The sequence below is a fragment of the Lagenorhynchus albirostris genome, chromosome 4 (genome assembly GCF_949774975.1).
Source record: "Lagenorhynchus albirostris chromosome 4, mLagAlb1.1, whole genome shotgun sequence".
In the NCBI taxonomy this organism is placed as follows: domain Eukaryota; kingdom Metazoa; phylum Chordata; class Mammalia; order Artiodactyla; family Delphinidae; genus Lagenorhynchus; species Lagenorhynchus albirostris.
The window spans coordinates 77949593-77974215 of NC_083098.1; the positions used below are offsets into that span (position 1 = coordinate 77949593).

Here is a 24623-nt window from a genome sequence, read left to right on the forward strand (position 1 = left end):
TAACCTATGCTTGGACCCGGAGCTCAAGCAAGTTTTTCCCAAACCTCACCCTGCCTGGACCCCAGGATCCAGCGCCCCTGGGTTGTCCCTGTTGTCTTAGCTGCCTCCACTCAAAGATTCCCACCCTGGGCCTAAAGGACATTTTTTGTTTCCAGTTTTTTGGTAATTATGAAAATTATTGCCAAACATTTGCTTAAAGTTTTTGTAAGCATATTCCTCCAGGAAAAATACCTAGATTGGTAAGTGTTTTATTTTATAAGAATTTCCAAACTGCTTTCCAGAGTGGCTTTCTCATCAGCAATGTATGTGAATTCCAGTTGCTCTACAATCTCACCAGTGCTTGGTATTGTCAGGTTGATTTTTATTGTTATTTTGTGTTAGCCATTCTAATAGGTATGTAGAGTTATCTCACTGTGGTTTTAATTTGTATTTCTTTAATGACTAGTGAATGCATACCTTTTAATATGCTTATTTTCCATTGGTATGTCTTCTTCAGTGAAGTGTCCATTCATATCCTATGCTCATTTTTTTCTTGGGTTGTATTTCTTATTATTGAATTTTGAGAGTTCTTTATATATTATGGGTGCAAGTCTTTTATTGACTATGTGATTTGGAAATATTTTCTCCCAGCCTATACCTGTCTTTTCATTCTCTTCACGTTGTCTTTCACTGAGCAAACATTTTTATTTCAATGAAGCCTAATTTATCAGTCTTTTTTGTATGTTACATGCTTTTGTATAATATAAGAACTCTTTGCCTTACTTATGTGAATGAGATTTTCTGCTATAGTTTCTCCTGAAACTTTTATACTTTTCAGTTTATTATGAACTATGGTGGGTTAAATTTTTGCATAAAGTATGAAGTACAGGTCAAGTGGTGTTTTCTTTTTGCAAATCGATATCCAATTTTTCTAGGAGTATTTATTGAAAAGAGTATCCTTTCCCCCATTAAATTGCTTTTGCACTTTGTCAAGTTAATTGACCATATTCATGTGGGTCTTTTTCTGGACTCTTTATTCTGTTCTATTCATCTGCGTCTATTCTTTACCTAAAACCATGCTGTCTTGACTATTATAGTTTTATAATAAGTCTTAACATCTTCGTGGTGTGAATTTTTCAACTGTGTTCTTGCTCAAAATTTATTTTTCAGTTCTAGTGCTTTGTCTTTCTATATAAATTGAAGAATCAGCTTGTCAAAAAAAATCCTGCAGTGATTTGATTGGAATTGTATTAAAGCTATAGATCAATTTAGGAAGATGTCAATTTGATAGCTTAATCATATTGAATCTTTCAAACCATGAACTTGCTTTATCTCTCCATTTATTAGGTCTTCCTTGATTCTCTTTTAAACATTTTCATTATATAGATCTTGTACATATTTTGCTGGATACTTTTAGAGCTATTGTAAAAGGTATTGTTTTTAGAATATTGGTTTCCTATTGTTCATTGCTTGTTATGGTAGACAGAATTATAAGATAGCCTCCAATACCCTGTGTACTCACTACACTTGTATAGTCTCCCTACCTTTGAATGTGGGTATGAACTGTGAATATGATGGGATAGTCACTTCTATGATTAGGTTATATGTCACAGTTGACTTTAAGAAAGGTAGAGTATCCATGGTAGGGCTGACATAATCAGGTGGGCCCTTAAACTCTATTCTTGGTTACCTGAGAGTTTTTATCATGAAAGACATTGAATTTTATCAAATGCTTTTTCTGAGTTTATTATTTTGATCATGTGGTTTTTCTTTAGTTTGTTAACAAGGTGATTACATTATTATTTTTTGGATGTTGAAATAACCTTGCTTCCCAGGATAAACCCCACTTCGTTTATTATTTTGTGCCTAGGTATTATTTTCCTTGAGTTTATTCTGTTTGGGCCTTCTGAGCTTCTGAAGCCTAAATTTACATCTTTCACTAGATTTAGGAAGTTTTAGTAATTTATTTTTCAGTTTTCTTTTCTGTACAAATGTTTCTCTTTTCCTTCTTGGATTTTAATGACGTCAGTGTTAGATCTTTTTATGGTACCCAACAGGTCCCTGAATTTATGTTCATTGTTTTTTTCAATCTTTCTTCTCTCTCATTCAGGTTGGATAATCTCTGTTAATCTATATTCAAGTTCACTGACTCTTCTATTGTCATCTCCATTCTGCCATTCTGTGGCTCTTAAAAAAGTTATTTTTTAGTTCTAAAATTTCTACTTGATTCTTGTAGCTGCTATTTCTTCACTGAGAACTTCTGTCCTTCCACTCTTTTCAAACCAGTTGACCATTACTTCATGGAGCATGTGTATAATAGCTGCTTTAAAGCCTTTGTCAAGTAATTCCAACATCTGCATCATCTCAGGGTTGGTGCTTATATTTTCACTTGTGGGTACTGAGAATGTCCTGCTTTTTCGTTTGTCAACTAATTTTGGATTACAAACTCGGCATTTTGAATATACAGTATTATGAGATTCTGGGCTCTGTTAAAATTCTCTGGAGAATGTTGATTTTTGTTTGTGTTTTTTTGTTTCATAGTCAGTTGACCCATTTGGATTTAGGTAATAATTCCCATTATACCTTCTGTGGGCTTCTGTTCCAATGTCAGTTTCATTTTCAAAGATTTTTAGTACTGTTTTGATCCTTCCCACGTGTGTGCCTCCCGTGGACCAGTCTGGTACCTGGGCCATGGCCTACATTCTAGTTCACTTCTCAAAGCCTTTGGAATTATATTTCAATTCATTTTCATGGATGCATTCCTGGGGAATATGCTCAGGACTTCATACACAGCTCCATCAGATCTTCTCCTCAAACTTCCTTCTCTTTGTGATCTCCCTGAAACTCCCTGGCTCCCAGGGACCCTTCCTCCTGGTCCTTCATCCAAAAAAGCTGTAGTTTCAGTATCCTTGTACTGTCACAACCACCTCTGGGGCAAATAGGCAACCTAGGGTCCTGCTGCCCTCCCTGTTGCAGGAGTACAGCTTTAGGACTGGTGTTCCCGGTAAAAGTAAGGTTCTTGTCTCATCACAGAAAGAATTCAGAAACGAGACAGGAAGATCAATTTATTTAAGCAAGAATACACTCTCAGAGGGAGAGAGGGCAGACAGGTGAGTAGCTACACTGGGTTTCTTTGGCAAGACGGTTATGAAGGGCACACAAATGAAGGGGCGGAATATTCATCGGGGAAAGAGGGGTTTGGGGTCGTATTCCTTGATTTTGATCCCAGCTCCACCTTCCCAAGGGGAGGAGGGATTTGTGTCCTTATTTAGCTTTTATTGGAAGGGTCATGGCATTGGTGCATGATGGGTACTTCTTATCTGCAAGGCTAATTTTATTGTAATGAGAGCATAATGAACAACAGGTTATGTTCGGGATGCAGGAGATTCCTGCCTTGCCCCACCTTTCTTTGTCTGCCTCCAGGACACTTCTCACCCCAAAATGTGTCATTTTCTGACAGTCTGGAAGTTCCTGCTTTTCTGTGTCCTCCTATGGATCCCCGCTGTTTACAAGATGCATGGTTTCCTGCCACCCGGCCTGTGCCCGCCTTTCTCTGCTCATATCTAGCTACCTGCCTGCTGTAACACTGGGAACTCCCTCCAGAGGAGGGTCAAGAGAGAAGACACCTCCGGAGACTTCCACCCCCTCTCTGTTTGGCAGGGCCTCTTCCTCCCATTTCTCTGACCAGTGAGAGAGTTTCTCTTGGTCATGCCTGCTGCACAGTTCCATAATTTTGCTGCCTTGGTTCTGTGTTGTGAAATATGGGTGAAAAAAGGAAAACACTAGAAAACTCATTTCCTTATTAGTCTTTTTTATTAATTGAAGTATAATTGACATATAACGTTGTATTAGTTTCAAGTATACAATGTAATGATTCGATATTTGTATTAGTCTATTTTAAGTCTTGATTTCCCTTCTCAGTCTGCCTGCTATTCCTTTGTTTTTAGATACCATAGATAGTTGCTTTATGTGTTTTGTTCACAATTCTCAGTTATAATCAGAGGGGGAGATAAGGTGGAATATTCTTATTCCATCTTAACTGGAGCTAGAATCTCACTTTTTACTTTTAATTTTTTTTTTTTTTTTTTTTGGTATGCGGGCCTCTCACTGTCATGGCCTCTCCCGTTGTGGAGCACAGGCTCCGGATGCGCAGGCCCAGCGGCCATGGCTCACGGGCCCAGCCGCTCCACGGCATGTGGGATCTTCCCGGACCGGGGCATGAACCCATGTCCCCTGCATCGGCAGGTGGACTCTCAACCACTGTGCCACCAGGGAAGCCCTTTACTTTTAATTTTAAGATACATATTTAGGTAGGCAGACAGACACAAAATTCAGTGCCTCGACACAAGTTTGCTGCCTGAAGGAAATGAGCGCCCTTGCCTTCAATGTTTCTTCTCTTTGATCTTTTAACTTTGCCCTTCAAGGGGTCTCCCTTAGGAACAATATATTCTCTAACTTTTGGGGGATGAGGATGCAAGATAGCTAAACGGAAGGTATTTTGAATTATCTGTCTGTTTGGAACTCCAGATGTTTCACACTTCAGAATTATATACCAGAGCGAGTTTGGAATGGATAAGAGACATGGTTTTTGTTTTTGTTTTTGTTTTTCCCATCAATTGAAAAAAAGGACATCATGAAAGGGATGAATTGAATTGGGAGCCCCCCAATTCAAATCTTGAAAGTAACTCCCAATGGAATGGTGTTAGGAGGTGGGGACTTTGGGAGGTAATGAGGTTTAGATGAGGTTGTGAGGGTGGATCCCGCGATGGGATTAGCATTTTTTTTTTAAAGAAAAGGAAAAAAGAAACAAATATTATTTATTAGTGCTTAGAGAAATGTAGCAAACCCTAAAGAGAAGCAAGAGTGTCCTTTTAAGAAAAGAGCCCAGGGCTTCCCTGGTGGCGCAGTGGTTGAGAGTCCGCCTGCCGATGCAGGGGACGTGGGTTCATGCCTCGGTCCGGGAAGATGCTATGCGCTGCGGAGCGGCTGGGCCCGTGAGCCGTGGCCGCTGGGGCTGCTCGTCCGGAGCCTGTGCTCCGCAGCGGGAGGGGCCACGGCAGTGAGAGGCCCGCGTACCGCCAAAAAAAAAAAAGGAGCCCAGAGCTTGCTCTCTCTGTGCGCATACACCAAGGAAGGCCAGGGTCAGGGGCCAACCTCACCCTGCTGGCACCCTGATCTTGGGCTTCCAGAACCATGAGAAATAAATACTTGTTGCTTAAGCAACCCAGTTTTGTAGATGAGAGAGCTGATGCTTAGAGAGGTGAAATAACTCGCTCAGGATTATAGAGGCAGGGCTCTGCAAAGCTGTGATTTGAACCTGTTTGAATGTAGGCCTGTTAAGAGTCCAAGGACCTAGGATGGCCCTGTTATAAAACATAGCGCACCCATTTTAAGAGGAGAAAAGAGCATTTCTACGTGCATTTAACTTAATAGCATTCAAAATGAGCACAGAATGGTAGTGCTGTGTGCAGAGACTACTTATTTAAAAATCATTCCTTGCAGGCACTTAGAGTAGATTAAAGATTAGACCTATATAGCATTAGGCCCACAAAAGAAGGAAAAGGTTTATTTTATAAAAAAAGTGCATATTGTGTAGGGACATTTTTATGTATACGTACATGTATATGTTTAAAGCGCACAATTGCATATATAAAGCAGATACTGTTCCTTAACCTTATAATTTGTGATTAGGTATGCAGTGGTTACCTGCACGTGCCCCATCAGCTTCTCTCTCTTCTCTTCTTCATGGCAGTGTTCCTATTTTTTTTTTTCACGATTGGCGTTTCAGATAAATCTCAACACAGGACAAAAAGTGGCTGTTTAGTTTAGAACTGCTGATATTGACCTGGTAAGGAGGAGTTTAGTGTTTTGCTCTCAGTCTCCTTGGACAAGATGTCAGGAATGTATAGCTTAATTCAGGCAAAGACTCTGTACTGAAAATAAGTCTGCCTGCCGGCAGTCTTCTAATTAAAGAAAACATATAGTGTTCAGATCTGCCTGGTCTAGATAAAAATAAATGAGCCTCGAAATATTTTTATTTCATGAAGTCTTTTATTCCGCCAGTCAAGTACAGGGGCAGACATGAAGGTATGGGCCTTTATTTCTGTTGTTTATAGCACATTTTTGCTGTTTTTTTGAAGCAAAGCCTTGCAAGGTGAATTGACTGGGGATTTGATATGAAGTAAGATGTAAGGCCACACACGTCTTAGCAAGAAAACAACACCTGTACTTTAGGACCCTAGTTCACTAAAATCAACTCAATGCAAAGGACAGAAGGTTCTAGATGAAATGTAAGGCTGATCGCTCAAAAATCTTGAGAGTCCTTCACAAGTTACTTCTGTCCACTAAATAGCATATAGAAGGTCTGAAAGAGTTAATGTTTTCTGAAATTGCTTCGTACATCCAGCCAGTGGTCCCACAGGACCTGGCTTTTTACTCCATACACTAATCTGAAATATTATTCTTTGGGGTTGCTAAGCTGTTTCCAATTTTCCCGATTTGTATTTCAGAAGACTCCCTGCTAAGTATAACTTTTGAAAAGAGTATTTTTACAGATTTTTATAGGATAAAATCTGAAGTCTGGAAAGCTTCTTGCGTAACTGTGAAACTCAACAGCCAGGAGATTAACATTTGAACGTTGTAACAAAACAAATACTATTTGGTTATTCTGATAGAAAACCAATTGTTTTATATGATTTAATAGCCTCGTTTAGAAGAACAAATTACTAGAGAAATTTAAGAAAAGGGGAATTATTTTTACGTTCATCTTGTTTTCTGGGACCTCAGCTTGAAGACATGCGTTCATGCCTGCTTTCAGCAGTTATGGAGCTGCAATTATGCGCCATTCATGCATCAGCAAAGGGGCATGGAGCGCCTAGTATGTGCTGGGATTGTTTCTGGTGCTGGGGATTCAGGAGTGAACATGACTGACAAAGTCCCTGTTCCGAAGGACTCACACATTAGAGATTTGGTGACCCGCTGGGGAGAGGAAAAGGCAGAAGGAATGATACCAAGCAAGTGTTTGGTTGGGAAGAGGTGGTGTTTGTACCACTTGTCAAAGTAGAGGCTACAGGGAAGAGGCTAGTTTGGGAGAAAGAACCATTTGGACTTGTGAATTCCCTTGTTACGTCATTCATTGGGTGTAGGTACCAGGAGAGAGGGCTTGAGCTGGGGGAACAAAGAGCTTGGGAGTTACTAGTGTATATGTTGGGCTGAAATCAAAGAAGGGGAATGAGCTTATGGAGGATGAACACGAAGTACAAGGGAAGGACACAAAAGGAAAGGGGACGAACTTCAGGACATTTAAAGGGCAAATTGCAAAAGCAGTTTTGATGACATCTGCCCTCCTCTGAGACCCACAAGAGTTGTGAGAAATGGCTCGACTCACCTCTCATTTTATTTTATTTTATTTTATTTTTGACATCTTTCACCTTTTAACTATAATACAGGCTAAGGAATGCTAAATCTTCTACTTTAGTTCTTCTCTTTCCTTGCTCTTGTCTTTTCCCTAGTTGATTAGGAAGCAGGTTGGTGCCCTACTAGCTGCAAGAGAATTGGAATGGAGTCCCACTGGGACTCTGGAAAATTCTTTATAAAAAACATGATTCATTGTATTCTATAGCAAGATAGAAAATGTGTGTAAATAAACATTGGTTTAAAAAATAGATTTTATTGGCTTATGGCTCAGGTTACAGTGACAACTGTCATCTGTTAAAAACAAGAGTCTTACAGTAATAATAATAACAACAACAACAACAACAGCAATCATAATAGCTAACTTATTGCGTGTCTGCTGGGTGCCGGTTACTGTGTTAAGTGCTTTTTATCACTGTCTCATTTAATTTTCTCCACAACGTACTGGGTATATACTATTATCTTACAGACAAGGACACTGAAGCTCATCATTTCAGGATATTTCCTGACAAAATAACCTCGACACTGAGTACGTTTTTGAATGAGAGAATGAATGAAGGTGCTCTTAGCAATGAAGAAAGTAATTTAAGGGCACAGAATTAATCCAGCCTTTTGCATTGCAACTGGGAGTCTCGTTAGGATTAGTATTATGAACAACAAGACATGCAAGCTGACAGCGACGTTTATTGCAGGAAAGGGAATGGACTTGCAGAAGCTAAGTCTAACGAGCTAGTGATTTGTGTCACTAATATTTTGTGTCCATTTTGGCTTTTGGTGCCAAGTCAGATGCCCTGAGGCCGTTCTGCCTGGCTGAACTCTGGTCTGTTTTTATTCCTACTTGGAATACTGTGCTCATTTGCAGCCAGATTCCCTCTCCCCTGTCCTGTGTCTGTTCCTTCTCTGCTTGCTGCCGGTTTATCACTCTCATGGTGTGATATGGGGCTGTCTGTGCCTTTGTTCTTCTCCTATCTAGAACTAAGCCTTCCCAGTTTCTTCCGGTCCTGGCATGGTCCCCCAAAAGATATCAACTGAAATTCCTACAACCAGCAGTCATAAAATGTAATAGAATGTCTCTCTTTTCCTATATTTAAATGTGATGCAAATGCTTTGTTTTTTATTCTGTGTCATGCCTCATATAATAGGTCTAATAGATTGAACATGAATGACTGAAATACTCGAGAAATTTGTAATTGGGGTGCCGGTCCCAGTCTCTTTTGTACAGAGCACATGCCATCTGATTTCAAAATAAAAACAAGGAAACAAAAGCAGCTGGTCATCTAACAAGTTTAATTTTTAGGTTTCATCTGAAGGGAAGAAATAAGTTGTGGAAAGCGATCTGAGCCTGCTTGGAAGTGTGAGAGAGTATGGATGAAGATTGGGGGCCAGTGAATGAAAGGACGGAATGCAGGGATTTCTTGGCTGGAAGAATACAGACTGGTTAAAGAGGAAATGAAAGCTGGGAAAACTGGAGGGGGCCTTTGAAGTCGGGAATGAGGAGTCTGCCCTTGATAAGGAGAACAATAGTGAGGCCACTGGCGGGGTGGGGTGACCTGGTCAAAGCTGTGGGTGAGAAAACACATTTTTTACCAGCTGGTAAAACTGAATATGTATCGGTTTTGCATGCCTGAGTCGTCGATTAGAGCCATTGTTGCTGCTGTGAGAAACCTTGAAGGACGTTACAATGGAAAATAAATGAGAAAGATCCTTGGTTCTGGGATTTCTGAGTTTCGACACAAAATGTTACTTTTCCTTTAAGCAAGCCAAACATAACTTTTCTTCTAGGGGTGGGCATCTTTTTGGTCTTGTCAATTTATTTTTTTTGAAAATTTGCTTTAGTTGTGGTGTTGATAGTATTATTTCTACAGGAATTTTGTTTATTACATCAGTTACAGATAATAGGTATTTCTCTACAGTGCATTGTAGAGAATATATTCTCTATTTTTTCCAACATTATTCTTTCAGTTATTTTATCTTTAACAAGTGTGAAAGTGGCCTATTTTCATTTACTTTTAGTAATATTTGTAAAACATCAACATTTTTGTGTGATAATTGAAGCCGTCTTTTTTTTAAACTGATGCACAGAAATAAGATACTGAAGCTTTTCTCATAGCTCTATTTAGCTATAAATTATTACTGCATTGCAAGTGAACATATGAGTAGAAAAAGGACTATACATATACATTCATATATATATACAATACATATATATGAAAAACACTATTCTCTGTGATTTAACTTTGCTTGGATTGTGATCCTTTATAGATGTTAAATATTTTCCTTGCTATATAAAGAAAAAGGTATAGGAAGTGACACTGGATTACGATACTCAGGCAACTGCTCTAACTCTGTTTCTGACAGAGAGCAAAGGTGTTTAAATACTTTTTGGCTAGCATCATCCTGTTGACTCAGATCCTTTTGAGTTGCAGAAGTTGGATACCTAAAACTTTCATAGTTACAAGTCAATCTCTTGTTTATTGGTATAGCTTCGTTTTATGCCTTTCTTCTTCCAAAATCGTGCAGTGAAACCAAAGTCTAGGTGTGTGAAAGCCCAAGGACAAATCAAATATTGGAGGATCACAGTTGTTTGCACTAAGTGCTGAGTACTGTGAATGAGTCATTGTGTAAACTGAACAGATGTTGGGAGCAAGTTGGCACGATGTAATGAACCTCATTCTCGCCGTATATCATTGGGTTACCCTTTGGTGCCTCCAGGGGGAGATGTGCTTTTTAAACAACCAATTTACTAGTAGGGAGTTACATAAACATTAGGGAAAATACTACATTTAGTTCAGTTGAGTATGTCAAATGACAATTTGAATAACTCCCTTAAAATTCAGATGTTGAAAAGTCTTCTACTTCTTTCCTTTCTCTTCAGGGAGGATACCTTAAGCCAAACAGATGTAGAGTTCAGACTACACTCAAAGGCTCCCTAGAGGAAGCTTGAACAATATTCCTTTGCAAACCTATTCTAATCTGTCCTACTTCTTAGGAACAGGACATTTGTCCCTGCCTTATATTGCAGCACTTTTTGCATTAGCCCTTAATGCAGAAGAAAAGGTGTTTGGGCACCTTCTTCCATGAGATCTCTCTCTACGTGTCTCAAGAATATTGTGAAAATTGTGATCATGGAACCAGGATTACCAGGTGGTCCTCACACAAGGCCAAATACACTTTAGGTGTGTTCTTGTTTCTGGTAGATTATTCCTCTTTCCATAATCATACTCTTTGATTCTGATATCAAGGATGTTCCCTTGGTGAGATGGTGATGTGTTTTCAGTTTGTGGCAATCAGTAGATTTTGATGGCAATATTTATTTATTTCTGCAGGTTAGAGTACTTTGCTTTTTCTCCTAGTGTTTTGTGTTTTAGTTATTCTAACTGAAATAAATTATATTATTTAATGTTTACTACTATTTTAGTTCTCTTCACAGATCTTATTTAGCCAAGATCATTTAAAATTCCCATTCTTTGAGAGTCCTCCTGTTTTCTTAGAGTTTCTTTCTTGCATTATCTCAATTACTACTAAAGAATATAATGATCTTAAGGCCAGAATTGATCCTTATCAGACATCATCTTAAAACATTAGTCACAGGGACTTCCCTGGTGGTCCAGTGGTTAAGACTCCAAGCTTCCACCACTGGGGGCACAGGTTCGATCCCTGGTTGGGGAACTAAGATCCTGCATGCCGTGTGGCATAGCCAAAAAATAAAATAAAATGAAATATTAGTCACAATAGCAACATATATGTGTGAGTATATATACATATACACACACATATGTGTATAAAATCAATAAGAGTTCTCTTATTGTCTTCCAGTTTTTTACTGTATTGACTATAGATTTGTTGATTTGAAATTATACCCTTCATTTTCCTTTATCTAAAGGGTCTGTCAACTTGTTCCAGATCAGGATCAGCAAACTGCAGCCCATGAGCCAGATACAGCCTGCAGCCTATTTTGTAAATAAAGTTTTATTGAAACACATCCATGCCCTTTCATTTGTATGTTATCTATGACTGCTTTTGCTCTACAATGGCATAGTTAAACAACTGCAACAGAGACTGTATGCATTGCAAAGCCTAAACAATTTACTATCTGGCCCTTTGTAGAAAAAGTTTGCCAACTTCTGTTCTAGATTAATTCATATTTGCTTTAGAGCCTTGGATTAGACATTAGAAAACCTGGGTTCCAGTCCTGCCCTTTACATTCTAATTCGCTCTATGACCTTGGCCAAGTCAAGTTTCCTCATCTTTAGAATGGAGAGGCAGGACTGTAGGTTTGCCAGTCTCTTCCAGCTTTAAAATTCCAGAAACTTAATTAACTCTATTTTACCTAAAATAATTTAAAGTTGATTCTTTTCTTACAGATTGAATTTTGGGTTTCTCATAATCCCTCTTGAGCATATAAGACACACATCCAAATTTCCGTACATGTTCAATGATTTTAAAATAATAATCTAGCTTGCCTGTATGAGCTCTATATGTGCCAGGTATGGAGGCAGGCACTTTATCCTTTTTAGTCTTCAGAATACCTCTCTATGGTGCGTATGAGTGTTCATGCTTCTGATTAGAGGCAGAGCTGGGACTGGAACCCAGTTCTAATGGTAGAGCTCCATGCTCTTTCCACTGCAGCAATATTATCTCTTTTCCTGTGCTGCCTCTAATTTGAATTCAGTTATTTGAATATATGGTAGCACCTTACTTATCCAGAGGTTGCCACCTAAATTAATCAGAACACAACCAATGATTAAAAAGTAAAAATACAAAAAAGATGAACAATGAAATAGCTGTTCACTCTGCCATTAAAAATATTTCCCAAGGTCCTCTTTCATAGCATGTTCATTTTTACTTTGAAAACAAATCTAAAAACTGGCTTTTGTTTGTTTGTTTGTTTCCCAGATCTATAATTAATGGCAAACAAATTGGAAATGGAGGTGGATAGAACTACTGGTGCAGGTATCTCTACACCAGTAGAGATAGTGACCACTGAGCCTGTATATAATGGGGAAGGATGATACATTCCAAGGGGCAAGAGCCTAAAGCAGGCAGCACTCTTAGGCAGCTTAGCAGAGGGACCAATACTCCCCCCCTCCCCCGCCCTGAGGAACTTTCCTCTGGCACTGAGAAATTTTTGCTGCTCATTGTAAAGACCTTGGGGCAACAAAGAAATGTTAAAAATTAGCACTCTCCATTTAAGAAGGTGGAGAACAAGTGTTCTATTTCACTGAGCTTTAATAAAATTATGAAAGATGTTAGGAATCTTAAAGAGATACGCTTTAGCTATTTGAAGTTTTCTCTATGTGGAATATTTCCTTCCTTAAAAATGCTGAACAAATAAAATACTGCCCAGTCCAGATTAAGAAATCTTTCTGCAGGTATTCACCTATTTTGCCTCCTTTTTCTGGTCTTTGTTATTGTCTTTTTTTAATTTTTTTTATTTATTTATTTATTTATTTTGCTGTACTTGGGCCTCTCACTGTTGTGGCCTCTCCCGTTGCGGAGCACAGGCTCCGGACGCGCAGGCTCAGCGGCCATGGCTCACGGGCCCAGCCGCTCCGCGGCATGTGGGATCCTCCCGGACCGGGGCATGAACCCATGTCCCCTGCATCGGCAGGCGGACTCTCAACCACTGCACCACCAGGGAAGCCCCTGTTATTGTCTTATTCATTGTTCACTCTCTGAAAACCGTGCTCTAGAGATAAGTAATTAAAAGTCTACCTTTGCAGTTTCATGTATTACCAGTTTTTCTCCACACCTAATTAAGGCTCAGGATTTTCCATTATCTCTTTCTATTCCCTATAGCTTTCAAGGTTTTATTGTTTTCCTTTTATTTAAAAAAAGTTTTTTCCAAGTAGAAGCCCGTTTTCTTCTTGAGTTTTAAAAAGCCAGCTTGCCCTGATCCATCGTGTATTATCGATTGTAAAGTTAAATCTCGCAGAAGGTAAACTTATTTATTCTACTTCCAGGCTCTTGTAGGGTTGAGAGGAGTGGATTTGGTGGCTTTCATGTTTCTCTCTTGAACTCAATTCTTGGTTTCGTCTTTCTTTTTTTTAATTTAAATTTAATTTTTTTAATTGAAGTATAGCTTATTTACAGTGTTGCATTAGTTTCAGGTGTACAGCACAGTGGTTCAGTTATATATTTTATGTATATATATATATTTTTTCTTTTTCAGATTCTTTTCCCCTATAGGTTATTATAAAATATTGAGTATAGTTCCCTGTGCTATACAGTAGGTCCTTGTTGGTTATCTATTTTATATATAGTAGTGTGTATACGTTAACCCCAAACTCTTAATTTATCCCTCCCCCCCTTTCCCCTTTGGTAATCATAAGTTTGTTTTCTATGTCTGTGGGTCTATTTCTGTTTTGTATGTAAGTTCATTTGTATCATTTTTTTTTGATTCCACATATAAGTGATGTCATATGATATTTGCCTTTCTCTGAGTTACTTCACTTAGTATGATAATCTGTAAGTCCATCCCTGTTGCTGTAAATGGCATTATTTCATTCTTTTTTATGGCTGAGTAATATTCCAGAAAATATGGAAGACTTCACGAATTTGCATGTCAGCCTTGTGCAGGGGCCATGCTAATCTTCTCTGTATCATTCCGATTTTAGTATATGTGCTGCCAAAGCAAGCCTTTGGTTTCTTCTTTCTGATGCAGAGACATTTCCTTCTATGTTGATTCTCTAACCCATCACTTCTAATGGTCTATTTTGGGGAATGTTTTAACAGCTCACACATTTTTTGAGGTAATATTTTATGCAGTTTATTTCTGGAAAAACCTACTAGAACTACTTTTGTAATCTAAGAGAATTGGGAATGTTTTAACTAAGTTATCCCTCATACCTCAGGGGGGATGTCAGAGGAGGGAGGGTTGTTGCCCACTGACACCACGGGCCTGAGGCACAAGATGTCCTTAAAGTACTTCCTTCTTCGTTTGGCTGCCTATATTATGATGTCACTTTAATAGTGTCAGTGATAACAAAGAAATTAAATGTATCAAAAGCTTGCTTGGTGTCAGATACTGTGCCTAATGGTTTGCATGTATTATGTCAAATCTTTACTACAATTCTGTAAGGTAGGTGCAGAATTACAGGCATCCTTCAGTGAATGACTGGGCTGTATTTCAAAGATATATTTGCAAATTAGTTATTTCAAACATGACAGATATTTTCTCATAGAAGCAGTGTTGTGAGTACATCTCTAGGCTGTTACTGACGCCTATTAGATTCATAGTTGATATGTGTAAATCAATGTCTCTGTCCAAAGGTACATCCACAGTCCTCAGTGGGATGTGGTGGACCCAGCTTCTTCCTCGGATCCTAACTTTCATACCTTTTTATTCTCAGATCTTCCTTATGGACAGATGAACAATGGGAATGAAACCTCTCCAGATTCAAACTATTCATATTAGTTACAGAATAATTAACCTGCTGTAATAGAAGAGATCCTGAAATACAGTGGCTTAAAGAAAATAACATTTAATTTCTCTGTTAAGCGATAGATCCAAGATGAATTTTCCAGTTTGCCAAGTCAGGCTTGCCCTATGAAGTCATCTAAAGATGTGGGTTCCATCCATTTTTTGCTTCACCAATCCCTAGACCAGGTTCCTTGTCTAAGTGATTGAAGCTGGCTGAGCCCTGTATCTGTGCTCCAGCTTGTGGGAGGGCAAACAGAGGAAGTACATGGCAGCAAGTCCCTTTTAAAGCAGGCCAAGTAGAAGAAGAATCTGCTTATATTCTGTTGTGGAGAACTTAGTGATATGGGCAATCTTGGGTCCACCTTAAACTCCATTACTATGAAAGAGATGGAGAGCACATTAGGATGGACAGCCAGCAGTCCCTGCCGTATCACAGTGGTGGTTCCCATGTCTAGACAGTGATGCCAACAGGATGGAATTTGGTGGGTATGGCAGAAGAGATGTGGGCAGAGAAAGAATACAGTGACCTAGTGGGATGCTGGAACCCCTGCTCCTGTAACTTCTCAGAAGGACTTGTCAGAGGTTTTCATCCCCATCTCACCCTCCCTGCCTTTCTGTTTGCTTTGAAAGGCAGAGGCAGGGCCGGTTTGCTGGGCGGGCGATCCGTGCCGTGGCCCAGGGCCCGGTGCTTAGAAGGCTTCCAGGCTTGGTGTAATGCTTTGCTGTCACCATCTTGAAATTAATAGCTTTATCTTTATACTTGTGTAAGTGGGGTTTGATGGGACAATGGAGCGTGCACGTGAGCGGTGGGGATGTGTGAGTGGGTAGGGTGTGCACACTCAGGTACCTACCAAATGGCTTGATGGTCAGGCGGTGTGGGTGCTGAGCGATTGGCCTGGTGGCCCAAAGCATGTGCCTGAGGACTGTCTGGGAATCCACAGGACCCCAAGGTGGCCAGGCCAGGACCTGGGCCCAGATTGATGGCCGTGATGGTGCCACAACAGGAGAAGCAACAACAGAAGCAGGTTTTGAGGGTGGCAGTGGTGGGCTTGGCCCTGGGGAAAAAGAGGGGCTCCACATGGGGACATGTGGGAAGCCAGCTTGGTCGATTGTCCCTGAGGCCTATCCCTGTGGCATCTGCACAAATATTAACTCTCCACCTGAACCATGAGACAGACAGTGCTTGGGCAACAGACTTTGTTAGTCAATTATTACACAATAAAAGCACATGCATGAACACTGCAATAAAGCACTTATCAAGGACTTATTAGAATTCTTCAAAGATTTTAGAATCCTTGGGAAACATTGCAAAACAAATATCCACAGGTTTGGAAATAGAAGTTACAGTTAACCATTGTCAATGGAGAAAAACCACTATTTTTATGTGCACCACTTATTAATGAGGTGCACTATCTTTGGGTGCAACGCTTATTAACGAGGAAGATAACATAAAATGAAAATTTTCCTTAAAATTCATGATACAGCTATAGAATATATAAACAGACATTTTGAATTGTACACAAATTTTGAAGCCACATTTGAGTTCTGGTGTGATCTCCACGATTTATAGGAAATATCAGAAGAAACATTAACATGCCATTGTATAAGTTTATATTTAAAATTAAATTCAGACTTAGAACTAATTCATATGAAGAGTTAAACCTTTTCATTAATTTCTCCATGACAATCATCAGCTCTAGATATACTAAAATTTGTATTTCGAAATAATTTATCAGAAATATATCCCAGTGTTGTCAAGCCTATAAAATAGCCTTAAAGCAACAAGAAAAGTTGCATCAGAAAAAAGATCCTTGTCAAAATTAAAAGTTAACAAAAATTGTTTGCAATCTTGCCTTTTTGTCAAGCTACTGACACCATCTTCCATTATATAGATTGAAAATAATGTTGCTAAAAGTATACATTTTGATGAATTAGTAAATGAATTTGTAGAATAGTGAGCCAGAAAAATCACATTAATAATGTAGTTTTTCTTAAATTATGACACAAAGTATTATTTTTTATTCAGTTTATGTTTATGTTCCTCGAATATCACTATGACTGCTATTATGTTTTATAAGTGATAAAATAAGGGAAAATATGATTATATTTTAGTGTTTTTTTATTGAAGTATAGTTGATTTACAATGTTGTATTAATTTCTGCTGTACAGCAAAGTAACTCAGTTATACACATACATATACATATTCCTTTTCATATTCTTTTCCATTAGGTTTTTTTTTTAATTGGGGCAAAGTTGACAAACCATAAATACACACGTTTTAAATCATATTTTAAAATATGTATATATATACTTATTTAAATCATACAATTTAATACAGTTGACATAGGTATATATACGCCTGTGAAATCATTACCACAGTCAAGATAGTACACATGTCCATTACCCCAGAAGTTCTCTTTCGTTTTTTTGAATTCTTGAATTTTATTTATTTTTTTATACAGCAGGTCCTTATTAGTCATCAGTTTTATACACATCAGTGTATACATGTCAATCCCAATCTCCCAATTCATCCCACCACCACCACCACCCCACCCCCCGCGGCTTTCCCCCCTTGGTGTCCATATGTTTGTTCTCTACATCTGTGTCTCAATTTCTGCCCTGCAAACCAGTTCATCTGTACCATTTTTCTAGGTTCCACATATATGCGTTAATATACGATATTTGTTTTTCTCTTTCTGCTTTCTGACTTACTTCATTCTGTATGACAGTCTCTAGATCCATCCACGTATCAACAAATGACCCAATTTCGTTCCTTTTTATGGCTGAGTAATATTCCATTGTATATATGTACCACATCTTCTTTATCCATTCTGCTATCGATGGGCATTTAGGCTATTGACCTGGCTATTGTAAATAGTGCTGCAATGAACATTGGGGTGCATGTGTCTTTTTGAATTATGGTTTTCTATGGGTATATGCCCAGTAGTGGGATTGCTGGATCATATGGTAATTCTATTTTTAGTTTTTAAGGAACCTCCATACTGTTCTCCATAGTGGCTGTATCAGTTACCATTCCCACCAACAGTGCAAGAGGGTTCCCTTTTCTCCACACCCTTTCCAGCATTTGATGTTTGTAGATTTTCTGATGATACCCATTCTAACTGGTGTGAGGTGATACCTCATTGTAATTTTGATTTGCATTTCTCTAATAACTAGTGATGTTGAGCAGCTTTTCATGTGCTTCTTGGCCAGCTGTATGTCTTCTTTGGAGAAATGCCTATTTAGATCTTCTGCCCATTTTTGGATTGGGTTGTTTGTTTTTTTGATATTGAGCTGCATGAGCTGTTTATATATATTGGAGATTAATCCTTTGTCCATTGATTCATTTGCAACTATTTTCTCCCATTCTGAGGGTTGCCTTTTCATCTCGTTTCATCTCGTTTATGGTTTCCTTTGCTGTGCAAAAGCTTTGAAATTTCATTAGGTCCCATTTGTTTATTTTTGTTTTTAACTCCATTACATTAGGAGGTGGATCAAAAAAGATCTTGCTGTGATTTATGTCTTGCTATGTTTTCCTCTAAGCGTTTTATAGTGTCCGGTCTTACATTTAAGTCTCTAATCTATTTTGAGATTATTTATTTATTTATTTTTTGTGGTACATGGGCCTGTCACTGTTGTGGCCTCTCCTGTTGCGGAGCACAGGCTCTGGACGCGCAGGCTCGGCAGCCATGGCTCATGGGCCCAGCCACTCTGCGGCATGTGGGATCCTCCCAGACTGGGGTACGAACCCATGTCCCCTGCATCGGCAGGCGAACTCTCAACCACTGCGCCACCAGGGAAGCTCTTGAGTTTATTTTTCTGTATGGTGTTAAGGAGTGTTCTAATTTCATTCTTTTACATGTAGCTGTCCAGTTTTCCAGAACCACTTATTGAAGAGAGACTGTCTTTTCTCCATTGTATATCCTTGCCTCCTTTGTCATAGATTAGTTGACCATAGGTGCATGGGTTTACCTCTGGGCTTTCTATCCTGTTCCATTGATCTATATTTCTGTTTTTGTGCCAGTACCATATTGTCTTGATTACTGTAGCTTTGTAGTATAGTCTGAATTCAGGGAGCCTGATTCCTCCAGCTCCGTTTTTTTACCTCAAGACTGCTTTGGCTATTCGGGGTCTTTTGTGTCCTCATACGAATTTTAAGATTTTTTGTTCTAGTTCTGTAAAAATTGCCATTGGTAATTTGATAGGGATTGCATGGAATCTGTAGATTGCTTTGGGTAGTAGAGTCATTTTCACAATATTGATTCTTCCAATCCAAGAACATGGTATATCTCTCCGTTTGTATCATCTTTAATTTCTTTAATTAGTGTCTTATAGTTTTCTGCATACAGGTCTTTTGTCTCCCTAGGTAGGTTTATTCCTAGGTATTTTATTTTTTTGTTGTTGCAGTGGTAAATGGGAGTGTTTCCTTAATTTCTCTTTCAGATTTTTCATCATTAGTGTATAGGAATTTAAGAGATTTCTGTCCATTAATTTTTTATCCTACAACTTCACCAAATTCATTGATTAGCTCTAGTAGTTTTCTGGTGGCATCTTTAGGATTCTCTATGTAGAGTATCATATCATCTGCAAACAGTGACAGTTCTTTACTTCTTCTTTTCCAACTTGTATTCCTTTTATTTCTTTTTCTTCTCTGATTGCAGTGGCTAGGACTTCCAAAACTATGTTGAATAATAGTGGTGAGAGTGGACATCCTTGTCTTGTTCCTGATCTTAGAGGAAATGCTTTCAGTTTTTCACCATTGAGAATGATGTTTGCTGTGGGTTTGTCATATATGGCCTTTATTATGTTGAGGTAGGTTCCCACTGTGACCACTTTCTGGAGAGATTTTATCATAAATGGGTGTTGAATTTTGTCAAAAGCTTTTTCTGCATCTATTGAGATGATCATATGGTTTTTCTCCTTCAGTTTGTTAATATGTTGTATCACATTGATTGATTTGCGTGTATTGAAGAATCCTTGCATCCCTCGGATAAATCCCACTTGATCATGGTGTATGATCCTTTTAATGTGTTGTTGGATTCTGTTTGCTAGTATTTTGTTGAGGATTTTTGCATCTATATTCAACAGTAATATTGGTCTGTAATTTTCTTTTTTGTAGTATCTTTGCCTGGTTTTGGTATCAGGATGATGGTGGCCTCATAGAATGAGTTTGGGAGTGTTCCTTCCTCTGCAGTTTTTTGGAAGAGTTTGAGAAGGATGGGTGTTAGCTCTTCTCTAAATGTTTGATAGAATTCACCTGTGAAGCCATCTGGTCCTGGACTTTTGTTTGTTGGAAGATTTTTAATCATAGTTTCAATTTAATTACTTGTGATTGGTGTGTTCATATTTTCTATTTCTTCCTGGTTCAATCTTGGAAGGTTATACCTTTCTAAGAATTTGTCCATTTTATTGGCATAGAGCTGCTTATAGTAGTCTCTTAGAATGCTTTGTATTTCTGCGTTGTCTGTTGTAACTTCTCCTTTTTCATTTCTAATTTTATTGATTTGAGTCCTCTCCCTCTTTTTCCTGATGAGTCTGGCTAATGGTTTATCAATTTTGTTTATCTTCTCAATGAACCATCTTTTAGTTTTATTGATCTTTATTATTTTCTTGGCTTCTATTTCATTTATTTCTGCTCTGATCTTTATGATTTCTTTCCTTCTACTAACTTTGGGTTTTGTTTTTTCTTCTTTCGTTAGATTGTTTGAGATTTTTCTTGTTTCTCGAGGTAGGCTTGTATAGCTATAAACTTCCCTCTTAGAACTGTTTTCGCTACATCCCATAGGTTTTGGATTGTTGTGTTTTCATTGTCATTTATCTCTAGGTATTTTTTGATTTCCTCTTTGATTTCTTCAGTGATCTCTTGGTTATTTAGTAACGTATTGTTTAGCCTCCATGTGTTTGTACTTTTTACATTTTTTTCCCCATTTCTAATATCATAGCGTTGTGGTCAGAAAAGATGCTTGATGTGATTTCAGTTTTCTTAAGTTTACTGAGGCTTGATTTCTGACCCAAGATGTGATCTATCCTGGAGAATGTTCCACGCACACTTGAGAAGAAAGTGTAATCTACTGTTTTTGGATGGAATGTCCTATAAATATCAGTTAAATCTATATGGTCTATTGAGTCAGTTAAAGCTTCTCTTTCCCTATTTGTTTTCATTTTGGATGATCTGTCCATTAGTGTAAGTGAGGTGTTAAAGTCCCCCACTATTATTGTGTTACTGTCGATTTCCTCTTTTATAGCTGTTAGCCATTGCCTTATGTATTGAGGTGCTTCTATGTTGGGTGCATATATATTTTTAATTGTTATATCTTCTTCTTGGATTGATCCCTGAGCATTATGTAGTGTCCTTCCTTGTCTCTTGTAACATTCTTTATTTTAAAGTCTATTTTATCTGATATGAGTATTGCTACTCCACCTTTTTTTTTTTTATTTCCATTTGCAAGGAGTATTTTTTTCCATCCCCTCACTTTCAGTCTGTATGTGTCCCTAGGTCTGAAGTGGGTCTCTTGTAGACAGCATATATATGGGTCTTGTTTTTGTATCCATTCAGCAAGTCTGTGTCTCTTGTTTGGAGCATTTAATCCATCCATGTTGAAGGTAATTATTGATATGTATGTTCCTATGATCATTTTCTTAATTGTTTTGGGTTTGTTTTTGTAGGTCCTTTTCTTCTCTTGTGTTTCCCACGTAGAGAAGTTCCTTTTGCATTTGTTGTAGAGCTGGTTTGGTGGTGCTGAATTCTCTTAGCTTTTGCTTGTGTGTAAAGCTTTTGATTTCTCCATCGAATCTGAATGAGATCCTTTCCGGGTAGAGTAATCCTGATTGTAGGTTCTTCCCTTTCATCACTTTAAGTATATCATGCCACTCCCTTCTGGCTTGTAGAGTTTCTGCTGAGAAATCAGCTGTTCACCTTATGGGAGTTCCCTTGTATGTTATTTGTCATTTTTCCCTTGCTGCTTTCAATAATTTTTCTTTGTCTTTAATTTTTGCCAATTTGATTACTATGTGTCTCGGCATGTTTCTCCTTGAGTTTATCCTGTATGGGACTCTCTGCGCTTCCTGGACTTGGGTGGCTATTTCCTTTCCCATGTTAGGGAAGTTTTCAACTATAATCTCTTCAAATGTTTTCTCGGGTCCTTTCTCTCTCTCTTCTCCTTCTGGGACCCCTATAATGCGAATGTTGTTGCGTTTAATGTTGTCCCAGAGGTCTCTTAGGCTGTCTTCATTTCTTTTCTTTCTTTTTTCTTTATTCTGTTCTGCAGCAATGATTTCCACCATTCTGTCTTCCAGGTCACTTATCCATTCTTCTGCCTCAGTTATTCTGCTAATGATTCCTTCTAGTGTAGTTTTCATTTCAGTTATTGTTCATTTCTGTTTGTTTTTTAATTCTTCTAGGTCTTTGTTAAATATTTCTTGCATCTTCTTGATCTTTGCCTCCATTCTTTTTCCGAGGTCCTGGATCATCTTCACTATCATTATTCTGAATTCTTTTTCTGGAAGATCGCCTATCTCCACTTCATTTAGTTGTTTTTCTGGGGTTGTATCTTGTTCCTTCATCTGGTACATAGCCCTCTGCCTTTTCATCTTGTCTGTCTTTCTGTGAATGTGGTTTTTGTTCCACAGGCTGCAGGACTGTAGTTCTTCTTGCTTCTGCTGTCTGCCCTCTGGTGGATGAGGCTATCTAAGAGGTTTGTGCAAGTGTCCTGATGGGAGGGACTGTATATTAGTTTTTTGTTTTATGGTTTTTTTTTTTTTGCAGTACGCGGATCTCTCACTGTTGTTTCCTCTCCTGCTGCGGAGCACAAGCTCCGGACGTGCAGCCTCAGCGGCCATGGCTCACGGGCCCAGCTGCTCCGCGGCATGTGGGATCTTCCCGGACTGGGACACAAACCCGTGTCCCCTGCATTGGCAGGCGGACTCTCAACCACTGCACCACCAGGGAAGCCCTGTATAATAGTATTTTTAAAGCACTTTTTTTCCCTGCAAGGATCTCCGCATCTTCATTTTTCCACTGAGCCCTGCAAATTATGTAGGTGGTCCTGGCTGGGGGACTAGTCTGTCTGCTCAGCTTTCTGCAGCTACCTCTTGGCTGCCTTTGCTATGCCTGCTACAGAGTAGCATGAAGTCCCATAGCTTCTTTGCCCTCACACATGTAGCTCTTTTGAGTTTTTAAAAGGGATTTCGGTTACTTAATGATGAATGAGAAAGAGAGGGAGGTCAAGGCCGGGCTTCTCGTCAGGCCTCTGTCCTCTTCGGTTTCTTCGCTCAGCTCTTGCCTCTTGGGAAAGTCAGAAGCACATGTGGTTGATATCTGCAAGAGACAGATGGTTCTTCGTTGCACCAAGGCCCGATATCAGATTCATTTACCTTTTAGAGTACCATTCCTGAGTCTTTTGAACACTCTTATTACAGGAGTTGAATCGAACAGCAGTTTTCCCCTAGTGATCTTGCATGGCCCAAGATCCCTGCCACCCTGGGCTCCTCCTGCAATAGAATTGACTGAATCAACCTGGAACCAAGAATAATGACTAGAGAGAGATGCCAGATCATGGCATCTCTGACACAGGGAATGGGAAGAGGAGTGCAATTGTCTTTTGGGAGAGAGGGCACACTTTCCTGAGCCAGTCATTTGCAGGTGGCTGTATGTAAGAGGCTAAGAAAAAATTCGTAAGATATCAAGGCGTCTGTGGTTAGCAGAATAATGGCCCCCCAAGGATTTCCCTGTCCTATACCCTGGAACCTGTGAATATATTAATTTGCGTGGCATTGGGGAGTTACAGTTGAAGATGGAAATAGGGGTGCTACTCATCTGATCTGAAAATAGGGGGAGTCTCCTGGATTATCTGAATGGCCCAATGTAATCCCAAGAGTCCTTAACAGTGGAAGAGGGAAGCAGAAGAGGAGAGTCAGAGAAAGAGATGTGGACGCCCATGCAGGATTAGAGTGATGCTACGTTGATGGCTTTCAACATGAAGGAGGGGGGGCATGAGCCAAGGAAGGGGAGGCCCAGCCGCTAAAAGCTGGAAAAGGCAAGGAAACAGATTCTCCCCCAGAGCCTCCATAAGGAGCACGCGCTTGTGAGCATCTTGATTCTAGCCCAGAGAGGACCGTGTCAGACTTCTGACCTGCGAACTTGTGAGAGAATAAACTTCTGTTTTAAGCCACCCAGTCTGGGACAGTTTCTTACAACAGCAATAGGAAACTAATACAGAACCCCTGAGTGTTTTATATTAAATGCATGGGCTCTGGAATCACACTGCTCAGGTTTTATTAAGTAGCTCTGCTACTTATTAGCCAAGTTATGTGGGAAGGTTATCAACTTTTCCAAGCCTTGGTCTCATCCTCTGATACATGAGGTGTCACCTCATGGCTGTGTTCTTAGGTATAAATGAAGGTAAAGCCTTTAAGACATTGCCTGATAAATAGAAAGCGGTTGATAAGTATTAGCTTGAAGTCGTGGATATCCGATCCTGGCTGGAATTTTTAGCAAGAGAGGACATCGCTCCTCTCTGATTCCCATGGAGTTCACTGTCACCCCTTCTGTGGACCCTGCTGCTCCTATGTTGACCCTCTGTCCTCTGGGGCCTTTTTACCCAGGTGTATCTTTGCTGGGGTCCCACTCTTTAGATTCTACCTTTTCCTAATTTTTTATACTAATTTTTCAATATTTTTTTAAAAGATAAATATATACATAAAGTGCTGTCTCCGGAGGTATTAATCACTGATAACGACTTGTCTCTTTTAGTCTCTGTAAGGCCTTATGATTATGATTACTGCCATGTCCAGCACTGTCTACGGACAG

At 39.1% G+C, this 24623-nt stretch overlaps 1 protein-coding gene and 1 non-coding gene across 2 annotated transcripts in view; one reads left to right on the forward strand and one right to left on the reverse strand.

The window, feature by feature from the left end:
* Positions 1-24623, forward strand: part of CORIN (corin, serine peptidase) — a 225691-nt gene that overhangs the window by 87467 nt on the left and 113601 nt on the right. The gene's annotated exons all lie outside the window — the stretch shown is intronic.
* On the reverse strand, positions 13927-14029 carry LOC132520147 (U6 spliceosomal RNA). Its single transcript, XR_009540507.1, has one exon. It is a non-coding gene; the product is annotated as a U6 spliceosomal RNA (small nuclear RNA).